This window comes from Microplitis mediator, chromosome 3 (assembly GCF_029852145.1).
Source record: "Microplitis mediator isolate UGA2020A chromosome 3, iyMicMedi2.1, whole genome shotgun sequence".
Classification (NCBI taxonomy): Eukaryota; Metazoa; Arthropoda; class Insecta; order Hymenoptera; family Braconidae; genus Microplitis; species Microplitis mediator.
Window position 1 is genome coordinate 556,941 of NC_079971.1, and position 14,244 is coordinate 571,184.

The 14,244-nt window shown below is 26.5% G+C and overlaps 1 long non-coding RNA gene across 1 annotated transcript; it reads right to left on the reverse strand.

Annotated features, from left to right (window-relative positions):
• Positions 1-75: 75 nt before the first annotated feature.
• Positions 76-2,126, reverse strand: LOC130665720 (uncharacterized). Its single transcript, XR_008989573.1, has 5 exons — positions 1,832-2,126; positions 1,450-1,544; positions 1,146-1,235; positions 846-924; positions 76-665 (listed from the first exon to the last, which is right to left on the reverse strand). It is a non-coding gene; the product is annotated as an uncharacterized LOC130665720 (long non-coding RNA).
• Between the last annotated feature and the right edge of the window lie 12,118 nt (positions 2,127-14,244).

Here is a 14,244-nt window from a genome sequence, read left to right on the forward strand (position 1 = left end):
TATTTTTTTGGTAATTATAAAAGTATAAGATATTTATTATTTTATTTCAACTTATGACACTCGATTATAATTAATGCTCAACAGTTTTATTATTTTTTTTCAGCTTAAATTTTACATATGAAATTTATCGATCGGCAGATTTGTCTGACTTTTGAATTATATATTTAATAAAAAAATTTTTTCTTATAAACGAGTCTATTTTTTTTATTTCCAAAATTTAAATTTTCAAGTCCTCGATTATTTCAACATTGAAAACTTGTCCCAGAGAGAATGAACTTCGGAAATCGTCTTTACTACTGATTAATTTTATACTGCGCATGCGTAAAAAAAAAATCGGCGAAAATTTTGTCTACTGAAAACCCGGAGTGAGTGAAAATTGAAAACACCTGAAATAAATTTCCTAACTGGAACAATTTTACAAATTTATGGCGTTGTTTGATAAAATATATCAATTACTTAGAAATATATGACTTATATAATAAATCTCAATGCCATTAAATAAAAAGTTCAAATTTACAATTTCAGTAGTTTTTATTTTTCAATTTCATTAAAAGTAAAAAAAAAAATTAATTAAAGTTTGGCATCAAATATGAGCTGATTTTTTGATTATAGTCAGCGGTTATTGTCCGTCTCCATCTTCATCAGTATCTCGAACTTTTCTGAGGCTGTAAAAAAAAATTGTTCATTAGCACGGAGAGTTTGATAATTTAACAATTTTATAATTAAAATTTAGCCTCAGTTGGTAGTGCATGTAAAGTAATAATCACGACTCATACAATGGTGTAAAATTCATCATTTTGATATTTATTTATTTAGGTAAATAAAATAAGTACTTTTAAACTTACCGTGTTCGTTTGATGCCGGATTCAAATAAACCGCCATTTTATGTGAGCAGATGACGGACTGATTTAATTAGTTGGCGTCCTATAACATGAAAATAAAATTTTCTAGTTAATTATTGGATTAAAAATAGCGTAAAATAAGTTTTTCTTTGGTTAAAAACATCAGCTGGTAGTGCATGTATATCCAATAATCAGGACTCATAAGTGATTCGGTTAATAGTCATCATAACAGTAAAAAATAATTAGCTTTTGAACAATTAGACTTAGATTGTTAATAAATGAATTCAAATAACAGAAACTTACCAGGTGATTATTTTTTTTTCATGATGTAGATCCAGGAACTAATCCCCTACATGCGCAAATTTCTGATGAATGACCTGAACATTGATGATTCTGGAACGATATAAAAAATTTCATATTAAATATTGATATTAAAATGGAAAAAATTAAAAATTAAATGATTAAAAACGTCAGCTGGTAGTGCATGTATATCCAATAATCAGGACTCATAAATGATTCGGTTGATAGTCATCATAACATTAATAATTAGGTTTTGAACAATTAGACATAGATTGTTGATAAATAAATTTAATTAATGGAAACTTACCAGGTAATTATTTTTTTTTCATGATGAAAATCCTGGAACTGATCCTCTACATGAGCGAGTCGATGACGAAAAAAATATCTTGAGCATTGATGATTCTGTAATAAGGATGACATTTCATATTAAATATTGATATTGAAATGGAATGATTAAAAATTAGATAATTAAAAAAGTCAGCTGGTAGTGCATGTATATCCAATAATCAGGACTCATAAATGATTCGGTTGATAGTCATCATAACAGTAAAAAATAATTAATTTAATGAAGTAAAAAACGCTTATAAAATAACAGTAGATTTATATTCATTAATTAAAATTAAATTGATATTTTTTGAATAAAAATAAAGATTACTTATTTATTTATGAATTAAAAAAATTTAACGTACCTCAGACTTGTGATGCGTTCAGAGTTGGAGCCACATGGTGATGAAAAATTGACTTTTGTGATTTGTAGAATTTAAATAATCTCTTACGTTTAAAAATTTCATTTTTGTTGCTAAGAAATTGCGTTGATTGATTACAATAAATTAAATCCATTTTGGAAAATTTTAAATACGCGATTTGAAATTTGATGTTTTTCTGTGACCTGGGTCATGTATTAAGCAACAGAAAATTGGAAAGAAATCAATCTGACCGCCTGCACACACTCCTGGCCAGTGCTGCCAGAACGGGGGATATTTCTACCCCTTCCAGAGCGCCTCGCGCGCGGTGCGCACACGCAACTTTGTCTATCGGTGTGTCGGGAAACCGAATGAAGCCGAGAGAAACCGAGCGCTGTAGACAAGCGGAGGAGAAATTTTACTCCCACCATGCGACATTTCGTACCCGCTCAGGGTTGCGTGTTCAAATCCGCACTCGAATTTCATTTTTTTTTTTTAATTATTTTTTAACGCAATTAATTTTTAAATATTTATCTGTTCAAATATTTTAATTGATTGGAAATTAAAAATTATTTGACAAATTTCGATGGCTGTAAAATTTCTATGGGACATCGGATAGAAATACCATACGTATTATTTCTTCTGAATATAAAGTGTATGGTATTTCTATCGGATTTCTATCGGATAGAAATACCATACATATTTTTTCTTCTGAATATAAAGTTACGGCAACAAGTTTATGTTTTCTATCAATTTTCTATGGGTTTTCTATCGATTTTCTATGACAAACAAGTTTATGTTTTCTATCGATTTTCTATGGGTTTTCTATCGATTTTCTATGACAAACAAGTTTATGTTTTCTATCGATTTTCTATGGGTTTTCTATCGATTTTCTATGACAAACAAGTTTATGTTTTCTATCGATTTTCTATGGGTTTTCTATCGATTTTCTATGACAAACAAGTTTATGTTTTCTATCGATTTTCTATGGGTTTTCGATCGATTTTCTATGACAAACAAGTTTATGTTTTCTATCGATTTTCTATGGGTTTTCTATCGATTTTCTATGACAAACAAGTTTATGTTTTCTATCGATTTTCTATGGGTTTTCTATCGATTTTCTATGACAAACAAGTTTATGTTTTCTATCGATTTTCTATGGGTTTTCTATCGATTTTCTATGGCAAACAAGTTTATGTTTTCTATCGATTTTCTATGGCAAACAAGTTTATGTTTTCTATCGATTTTCTATGGGTTTTCTATCGATTTTCTATGACAAACAAGTTTATGTTTTCTATCGATTTTCTATGGGTTTTCTATCGATTTTCTATGACAAACAAGTTTATGTTTTCTATCGATTTTCTATGGGTTTTCTATCGATTTTCTATGGCAAACAAGTTTATGTTTTCTATCGATTTTCTATGGGTTTTCTATCGATTTTCTATGACAAACAAGTTTATGTTTTCTATCGATTTTCTATGGGTTTTCTATCGATTTTCTATGACAAACAAGTTTATGTTTTCTATCGATTTTCTATGGGTTTTCTATCGATTTTCTATGACAAACAAGTTTATGTTTTCTATCGATTTTCTATGGGTTTTCTATCGATTTTCTATGACAAACAAGTTTATGTTTTCTATCGATTTTCTATGGGTTTTCTATCGATTTTCTATGACAAACAAGTTTATGTTTTCTATCGATTTTCTATGGGTTTTCTATCGATTTTCTATGACAAACAAGTTTATGTTTTCTATCGATTTTCTATGGGTTTTCTATCGATTTTCTATGACAAACAAGTTTATGTTTTCTATCGATTTTCTATGGGTTTTCTATCGATTTTCTATGACAAACAAGTTTATGTTTTCTATCGATTTTCTATGGGTTTTCTATCGATTTTCTATGACAAACAAGTTTATGTTTTCTATCTATTCCAATAGGAATTTCATACATATTTTTTCTTCTGAATATAAAGTGTATGGTATTTCTATCGGACTTCTATGAGATTTCTATTCCGATAGAAATCCGATAGAAATACCATACACTTTATATTCAGAAGAAAAAATATGTATGGCATTTCTATCGGATATCCTTATTATGCTTTTTTGTAAAAATTAGTTGAAGATAATTAGAAATTAATTAATTATTAATTAGTTTAAAAAAAAAAAAAAAATTTGCTCAGTCGTGGTTGCGAACCCACGACTTGAAGCTCCTGAAACCAATCGAGTGTAGCAGCTTGTATAAAAATCGTATTTGAACCTTTAAGTAACAATTAAAAATAATTACTAATATTAATAATAAATAGCTTTTAATAATAATTATTCATCAAAATTAAAATTAATAATCTAAAATTTATTATTAAATAAAAGTACAATGAGAGGATTATGTTTTAATATTTATTTAACTATTTTACAGACATTGAAATTTGTCAAAAAATTTTTAATTATCAATTAATTAAAATATTTGAACAGATAAATATTTAAAAATTAATTGCGTTAAAAAATAATTAAAAAAAAAAAAATCAAATTCGAGTGCGGATTTGAACACGCAACTCTGAGCGGGTACGAAATGACGCATGGTGGGAGTAACATTTCTCCTCCGCTTGTCTACAGCGCTCGGTTTCTCTCGGCTTCATTCGGTTTCCCGACACACCGATAGACAAAGTTGCGTGTGTGCATCGCGCGCGAGGCGTTCTGGAGGGGTAAAAATATCGGCTTGCAGGCACACCGTCAAAAGTAAAAATTTCAGAAGTATACCAACTTCAGAAACTCACAGTTAGGAATGTAAAAAATAAAGATGGTTCATAATTCAGAATGACAAATTATCACCTTGTCAAAAACATCGAATCTCTAATCTTTATATCAACACATACTCAGAATTTACAATATTCATTCTTTCGTAATAAAGAATTAACAATATTTAGAATGACAATATTTCAGAAATCCAATACTTCCGAAATATTCAAACTACGAACGCCAATTCTTCAGAATTACATTTTATACGAATGACCATTTTAGTAAAATTTTCTAAGCTTTGCTGACAGTCGGTATTACAGACTTTCCCTATGAATTTACCATTATCATGTGAGTGCTTTGGCGGATTGATTGGGTTTAAAAAATTTGTATGACTCGTTATGTAATAATTATATATGAATTTTACGAGTTTAATTTGTATGAAACGATTATATTGAATGTACTGAATTAAGATAGAAGTGCTATTTGTGGCCAGTGTTTTATTTTTAGACCTTTAATATTTCATTTTAATTAATGGAGAAGTATAAAAAAAAAAAAAATTCATTCTAATACAGTAAAAAAAAAATGTTGGAAAATCCAAAAGTGCACACCTCAATCGCTCAATTTATTTTTAATCATTACTTTTATTATTATATAATATTAATATATTTTTTAACTTCCCGCTAAGAAAATCGACGATTTTCGAAAAATTGGGAAGTTATTGTTTTCACCCCGATTTTCGAAAGTCGAGTTTTCATCAGATGTCGACGTTTTGAGGTCCTAGGAAGCTATTCTGACTATTTTCAGAATGATGTCCGAGTGTATGTATGTATGTATGTGTGTGTGTGTGTGTGTGTGTGTGTGTGTGTGTGTGTGTGTGTGTGTGTGTGTAAACTCTTTGTAACTTTTTAACTAATGAATCGATTTGGATGGTTGAGGTGGCAATCAAAAAAGCTTGTTGGCCCGCAACTTTCCTAAAAATTTCAGATCATTTGATCGAGTAGACTCGAAGATATTGGCGAATTAATGAAAAAAAAAAATTTTTTTTTTAGTTTTTTAGTGATTTCTCAAAAACGACTCGAACGATTGATTTCAAAATCTAATCAGCTCTAGACCTTTATAAGCCGCGTCGAATGCCACCTTAACCATCTCAATCGGTTAATTTGTTCGAGAGATATCGATGGCGAAAGAAATGGTAGAAAACGTTTTTTTTCGATTATCTTTGAAGTGACTCGTCTGATCAATTTTAAAATTTAATCGGCTGTAGAGTTCAAGAAAACGCGCCGATTGCCACCTCAAACGTCGAAATCGGTTGATTAGTTCAGAAGATATCGGCGCTGAAAAGTTAAGAAAATAACATTTTATGTTATTTTTTCCGGATAAATCAAAATATAATGTGCTAAAATTGTGCTATTATGCTAAACTTGTTCCTTAGCTTTATAGATATCGTCATCAAAAAATTGAAAAAACCCAGTCGTTAATGTTTTTCTCGGATTTTCAATATATTATTGCTCTGACCTAAGTCAAAAATCATTCAAATCTTGATTTTGATCACTGACATTGATTTCTGCCTCGATATATTTATTTCAGAGAACATAATCGATAATAAAAATTTAAAAGCCGCTTCTTTATTGATGGTTTTCGATTCTTAACATTTCAAACTCTAGCATGAAACGTAACTTGATAGAGCTTAAAAGGCTCATAATAAAATGATTTCATGTAATAGCATTTTCGAGCTCGAAAATATATTCACAGTAATGTTTTCAAGCTGCTTGAGCTCGAGAACAGCGGAAAGTTTTGGGGCTGGCCCGCAGGGCCAACAGACGCCCAGATTTTTTATATAGAATTTCAATGGTATGTCTCTGGGATTTCTCGTAAAAATTTAACTGGTTATAATTTTTATATTTTCTATAGAATTTCAATGGTATGTCTCTGGGATTTCTCGTAAAAATTTAACTGGTTATAATTTTTATATTTTCTATAGAATTTCTATGGTATGTCTCTGGGATTTCTCGTAAAAATTTAACTGGTTATAATTTTTATATTTTCTATAGAATTTCAATGGTATGTCTCTGGGATTTCTCGTAAAAATTTAACTGGTTATAATTTTTATATTTTCTATAGAATTTCTATGGTATGTCTCTGGGATTTCTCGTAAAAATTTAACTGGTTATAATTTTTATATTTTCTATAGAATTTCAATGGTATGTCTCTGGGATTTCTCATAAAAATTTAACTGGTTATAATTTTTATATTTTCTATAGAATTTCAATGGTATGTCTCTGGGATTTCTCGTAAAAATTTAACTGGTTATAATTTTTATATTTTCTATAGAATTTCTATGGTATGTCTCTGGGATTTCTCGTAAAAATTTAACTGGTTATAATTTTTATATTTTCTATAGAATTTCAATGGTATGTCTCTGGGATTTCTCGTAAAAATTTAACTGGTTATAATTTTTATATTTTCTATAGAATTTCTATGGTATGTCTCTGGGATTTCTCGTAAAAATTTAACTGGTTATAATTTTTATATTTTCTATAGAATTTCAATGGTATGTCTCTGGGATTTCTCATAAAAATTTAACTGGTTATAATTTTTATATTTTCTATAGAATTTCAATGGTATGTCTCTGGGATTTCTCGTAAAAATTTAACTGGTTATAATTTTTATATTTTCTATAGAATTTCTATGGTATGTCTCTGGGATTTCTCGTAAAAATTTAACTGGTTATAATTTTTATATTTTCTATAGAATTTCAATGGTATGTCTCTGGGATTTCTCGTAAAAATTTAACTGGTTATAATTTTTATATTTTCTATAGAATTTCAATGGTATGTCTCTGGGATTTCTCGTAAAAATTTAACTGGTTATAATTTTTATATTTTCTATAGAATTTCAATGGTATGTCTCTGGGATTTCTCGTAAAAATTTAACTGGTTATAATTTTTATATTTTCTATAGAATTTCTATGGTATGTCTCTGGGATTTCTCGTAAAAATTTAACTGGTTATAATTTTTATATTTTCTATAGAATTTCAATGGTATGTCTCTGGGATTTCTCGTAAAAATTTAACTGGTTATAATTTTTATATTTTCTATAGAATTTCTATGGTATGTCTCTGGGATTTCTCGTAAAAATTTAACTGGTTATAATTTTTATATTTTCTATAGAATTTCAATGGTATGTCTCTGGGATTTCTCATAAAAATTTAACTGGTTATAATTTTTATATTTTCTATAGAATTTCAATGGTATGTCTCTGGGATTTCTCGTAAAAATTTAACTGGTTATAATTTTTATATTTTCTATAGAATTTCTATGGTATGTCTCTGGGATTTCTCGTAAAAATTTAACTGGTTATAATTTTTATATTTTCTATAGAATTTCAATGGTATGTCTCTGGGATTTCTCGTAAAAATTTAACTGGTTATAATTTTTATATTTTCTATAGAATTTCTATGGTATGTCTCTGGGATTTCTCGTAAAAATTTAACTGGTTATAATTTTTATATTTTCTATAGAATTTCAATGGTATGTCTCTGGGATTTCTCGTAAAAATTTAACTGGTTATAATTTTTATATTTTCTATAGAATTTCAATGGTATGTCTCTGGGATTTCTCGTAAAAATTTAACTGGTTATAATTTTTATATTTTCTATAGAATTTCTATGGTATGTCTCTGGGATTTCTCGTAAAAATTTAACTGGTTATAATTTTTATATTTTCTATAGAATTTCAATGGTATGTCTCTGGGATTTCTCATAAAAATTTAACTGGTTATAATTTTTATATTTTCTATAGAATTTCAATGGTATGTCTCTGGGATTTCTCGTAAAAATTTAACTGGTTATAATTTTTATATTTTCTATAGAATTTCTATGGTATGTCTCTGGGATTTCTCGTAAAAATTTAACTGGTTATAATTTTTATATTTTCTATAGAATTTCAATGGTATGTCTCTGGGATTTCTCGTAAAAATTTAACTGGTTATAATTTTTATATTTTCTATAGAATTTCAATGGTATGTCTCTGGGATTTCTCGTAAAAATTTAACTGGTTATAATTTTTATATTTTCTATAGAATTTCAATGGTATGTCTCTGGGATTTCTCGTAAAAATTTAACTGGTTATAATTTTTATATTTTCTATAGAATTTCAATGGTATGTCTCTGGGATTTCTCGTAAAAATTTAACTGGTTATAATTTTTATATTTTCTATAGAATTTCAATGGTATGTCTCTGGGATTTCTCGTAAAAATTTAACTGGTTATAATTTTTATATTTTCTATAGAATTTCTATGGTATGTCTCTGGGATTTCTCGTAAAAATTTAACTGGTTATAATTTTTATATTTTCTATAGAATTTCAATGGTATGTCTCTGGGATTTCTCATAAAAATTTAACTGGTTATAATTTTTATATTTTCTATAGAATTTCAATGGTATGTCTCTGGGATTTCTCATAAAAATTTAACTGGTTATAATTTTTATATTTTCTATAGAATTTCAATGGTATGTCTCTGGGATTTCTCATAAAAATTTAACTGGTTATAATTTTTATATTTTCTATAGAATTTCAATGGTATGTCTCTGGGATTTCTCGTAAAAATTTAACTGGTTATAATTTTTATATTTTCTATAGAATTTCTATGGTATGTCTCTGGGATTTCTCGTAAAAATTTAACTGGTTATAATTTTTATATTTTCTATAGAATTTCAATGGTATGTCTCTGGGATTTCTCGTAAAAATTTAACTGGTTATAATTTTTATATTTTCTATAGAATTTCTATGGTATGTCTCTGGGATTTCTCGTAAAAATTTAACTGGTTATAATTTTTATATTTTCTATAGAATTTCAATGGTATGTCTCTGGGATTTCTCGTAAAAATTTAACTGGTTATAATTTTTATATTTTCTATAGAATTTCTATGGTATGTCTCTGGGATTTCTCGTAAAAATTTAACTGGTTATAATTTTTATATTTTCTATAGAATTTCAATGGTATGTCTCTGGGATTTCTCGTAAAAATTTAACTGGTTATAATTTTTATATTTTCTATAGAATTTCTATGGTATGTCTCTGGGATTTCTCGTAAAAATTTAACTGGTTATAATTTTTATATTTTCTATAGAATTTCTATGGTATGTCTCTGGGATTTCTCGTAAAAATTTAACTGGTTATAATTTTTATATTTTCTATAGAATTTCAATGGTATGTCTCTGGGATTTCTCGTAAAAATTTAACTGGTTATAATTTTTATATTTTCTATAGAATTTCAATGGTATGTCTCTGGGATTTCTCGTAAAAATTTAACTGGTTATAATTTTTATATTTTCTATAGAATTTCTATGGTATGTCTCTGGGATTTCTCGTAAAAATTTAACTGGTTATAATTTTTATATTTTCTATAGAATTTCAATGGTATGTCTCTGGGATTTCTCGTAAAAATTTAACTGGTTATAATTTTTATATTTTCTATAGAATTTCTATGGTATGTCTCTGGGATTTCTCGTAAAAATTTAACTGGTTATAATTTTTATATTTTCTATAGAATTTCAATGGTATGTCTCTGGGATTTCTCGTAAAAATTTAACTGGTTATAATTTTTATATTTTCTATAGAATTTCAATGGTATGTCTCTGGGATTTCTCGTAAAAATTTAACTGGTTATAATTTTTATATTTTCTATAGAATTTCTATGGTATGTCTCTGGGATTTCTCGTAAAAATTTAACTGGTTATAATTTTTATATTTTCTATAGAATTTCAATGGTATGTCTCTGGGATTTCTCGTAAAAATTTAACTGGTTATAATTTTTATATTTTCTATAGAATTTCTATGGTATGTCTCTGGGATTTCTCGTAAAAATTTAACTGGTTATAATTTTTATATTTTCTATAGAATTTCAATGGTATGTCTCTGGGATTTCTCGTAAAAATTTAACTGGTTATAATTTTTATATTTTCTATAGAATTTCTATGGTATGTCTCTGGGATTTCTCGTAAAAATTTAACTGGTTATAATTTTTATATTTTCTATAGAATTTCTATGGTATGTCTCTGGGATTTCTCGTAAAAATTTAACTGGTTATAATTTTTATATTTTCTATAGAATTTCAATGGTATGTCTCTGGGATTTCTCGTAAAAATTTAACTGGTTATAATTTTTATATTTTCTATAGAATTTCAATGGTATGTCTCTGGGATTTCTCGTAAAAATTTAACTGGTTATAATTTTTATATTTTCTATAGAATTTCAATGGTATGTCTCTGGGATTTCTCGTAAAAATTTAACTGGTTATAATTTTTATATTTTCTATAGAATTTCTATGGTATGTCTCTGGGATTTCTCGTAAAAATTTAACTGGTTATAATTTTTATATTTTCTATAGAATTTCTATGGTATGTCTCTGGGATTTCTCGTAAAAATTTAACTGGTTATAATTTTTATATTTTCTATAGAATTTCAATGGTATGTCTCTGGGATTTCTCGTAAAAATTTAACTGGTTATAATTTTTATATTTTCTATAGAATTTCAATGGTATGTCTCTGGGATTTCTCGTAAAAATTTAACTGGTTATAATTTTTATATTTTCTATAGAATTTCTATGGTATGTCTCTGGGATTTCTCGTAAAAATTTAACTGGTTATAATTTTTATATTTTCTATAGAATTTCAATGGTATGTCTCTGGGATTTCTCGTAAAAATTTAACTGGTTATAATTTTTATATTTTCTATAGAATTTCAATGGTATGTCTCTGGGATTTCTCGTAAAAATTTAACTGGTTATAATTTTATATTTTCTATAGAATTTCAATGGTATGTCTCTGGGATTTCTCGTAAAATTTAACTGGTTATAATTTTTATATTTTCTATAGAATTTCTATGGTATGTCTCTGGGATTTCTCGTAAAAATTTAACTGGTTATAATTTTTATATTTTCTATAGAATTTCAATGGTATGTCTCTGGGATTTCTCGTAAAAATTTAACTGGTTATAATTTTTATATTTTCTATAGAATTTCAATGGTATGTCTCTGGGATTTCTCGTAAAAATTTAACTGGTTATAATTTTTATATTTTCTATAGAATTTCTATGGTATGTCTCTGGGATTTCTCGTAAAAATTTAACTGGTTATAATTTTTATATTTTCTATAGAATTTCAATGGTATGTCTCTGGGATTTCTCGTAAAAATTTAACTGGTTATAATTTTTATATTTTCTATAGAATTTCTATGGTATGTCTCTGGGATTTCTCGTAAAAATTTAACTGGTTATAATTTTTATATTTTCTATAGAATTTCTATGGTATGTCTCTGGATTTCTCGTAAAAATTTAACTGGTTATAATTTTTATATTTTCTATAGAATTTCAATGGTATGTCTCTGGGATTTCTCATAAAAATTTAACTGGTTATAATTTTTATATTTTCTATAGAATTTCAATGGTATGTCTCTGGGATTTCTCGTAAAAATTTAACTGGTTATAATTTTTATATTTTCTATAGAATTTCTATGGTATGTCTCTGGGATTTCTCGTAAAAATTTAACTGGTTATAATTTTTATATTTTCTATAGAATTTCAATGGTATGTCTCTGGGATTTCTCGTAAAAATTTAACTGGTTATAATTTTTATATTTTCTATAGAATTTCAATGGTATGTCTCTGGGATTTCTCGTAAAAATTTAACTGGTTATAATTTTTATATTTTCTATAGAATTTCAATGGTATGTCTCTGGGATTTCTCGTAAAAATTTAACTGGTTATAATTTTTATATTTTCTATAGAATTTCAATGGTATGTCTCTGGGATTTCTCATAAAAATTTAACTGGTTATAATTTTTATATTTTCTATAGAATTTCAATGGTATGTCTCTGGGATTTCTCGTAAAAATTTAACTGGTTATAATTTTTATATTTTCTATAGAATTTCAATGGTATGTCTCTGGGATTTCTCGTAAAAATTTAACTGGTTATAATTTTTATATTTCTATAGAATTTCTATGTATGTCTCTGGGATTTCTCGTAAAAATTTAACTGGTTATAATTTTTATATTTTCTATAGAATTTCAATGGTATGTCTCTGGGATTTCTCGTAAAAATTTAACTGGTTATAATTTTTATATTTTCTATAGAATTTCAATGGTATGTCTCTGGATTTCTCATAAAAATTTAACTGGTTATAATTTTTATATTTTCTATAGAATTTCAATGGTATGTCTCTGGGATTTCTCATAAAATTTAACTGGTTATAATTTTTATATTTCTATAGAATTTCAATGGTATGTCTCTGGGATTTCTCGTAAAAATTTAACTGGTTATAATTTTTATATTTTCTATAGAATTTCAATGGTATGTCTCTGGGATTTCTCGTAAAAATTTAACTGGTTATAATTTTTATATTTTCTATAGAATTTCAATGGTATGTCTCTGGGATTTCTCGTAAAAATTTAACTGGTTATAATTTTTATATTTTCTATAGAATTTCAATGGTATGTCTCTGGGATTTCTCGTAAAAATTTAACTGGTTATAATTTTTATATTTTCTATAGAATTTCTATGGTATGTCTCTGGGATTTCTCGTAAAAATTTAACTGGTTATAATTTTTATATTTTCTATAGAATTTCAATGGTATGTCTCTGGGATTTCTCTTAAAAATTTAACTGGTTATAATTTTTATATTTTCTATAGAATTTCAATGGTATGTCTCTGGATTTCTCGTAAAAATTTAACTGGTTATAATTTTTATATTTTCTATAGAATTTCTATGGTATGTCTCTGGGATTTCTCGTAAAAATTTAACTGGTTATAATTTTTATATTTTCTATAGAATTTCAATGGTATGTCTCTGGGATTTCTCGTAAAAATTTAACTGGTTATAATTTTTATATTTTCTATAGAATTTCAATGGTATGTCTCTGGGATTTCTCGTAAAAATTTAACTGGTTATAATTTTTATATTTTCTATAGAATTTCAATGGTATGTCTCTGGGATTTCTCGTAAAAATTTAACTGGTTATAATTTTTATATTTTCTATAGAATTTCTATGGTATGTCTCTGGGATTTCTCGTAAAAATTTAACTGGTTATAATTTTTATATTTTCTATAGAATTTCAATGGTATGTCTCTGGATTTCTCATAAAAATTTAACTGGTTATAATTTTTATATTTTCTATAGAATTTCAATGGTATGTCTCTGGGATTTCTCGTAAAAATTTAACTGGTTATAATTTTTATATTTTCTATAGAATTTCTAATGGTATGTCTCTGGGATTTCTCGTAAAAAATTTAACTGGTTATAATTTTTATATTTTCTATAGAATTTCAATGGTATGTCTGGGATTTCTCGTAAAAATTTAACTGGTTATAATTTTTATATTTTCTATAGAATTTCAATGGTATGTCTCTGGATTTCTCGTAAAAATTTAACTGGTTATAATTTTTATATTTTCTATAGAATTTCAATGGTATGTCTCTGGGATTTCTCGTAAAAATTTAACTGGTTATAATTTTTATATTTTCTATAGAATTTCAATGGTATGTCTCTGGGATTTCTCGTAAAAATTTAACTGGTTATAATTTTTTATATTTTCTATAGAATTTCTATGGTATGTCTCTGGGATTTCTCGTAAAAATTTAACTGGTTATAATTTTTATATTTTCTATAGAATTTCAATGGTATGT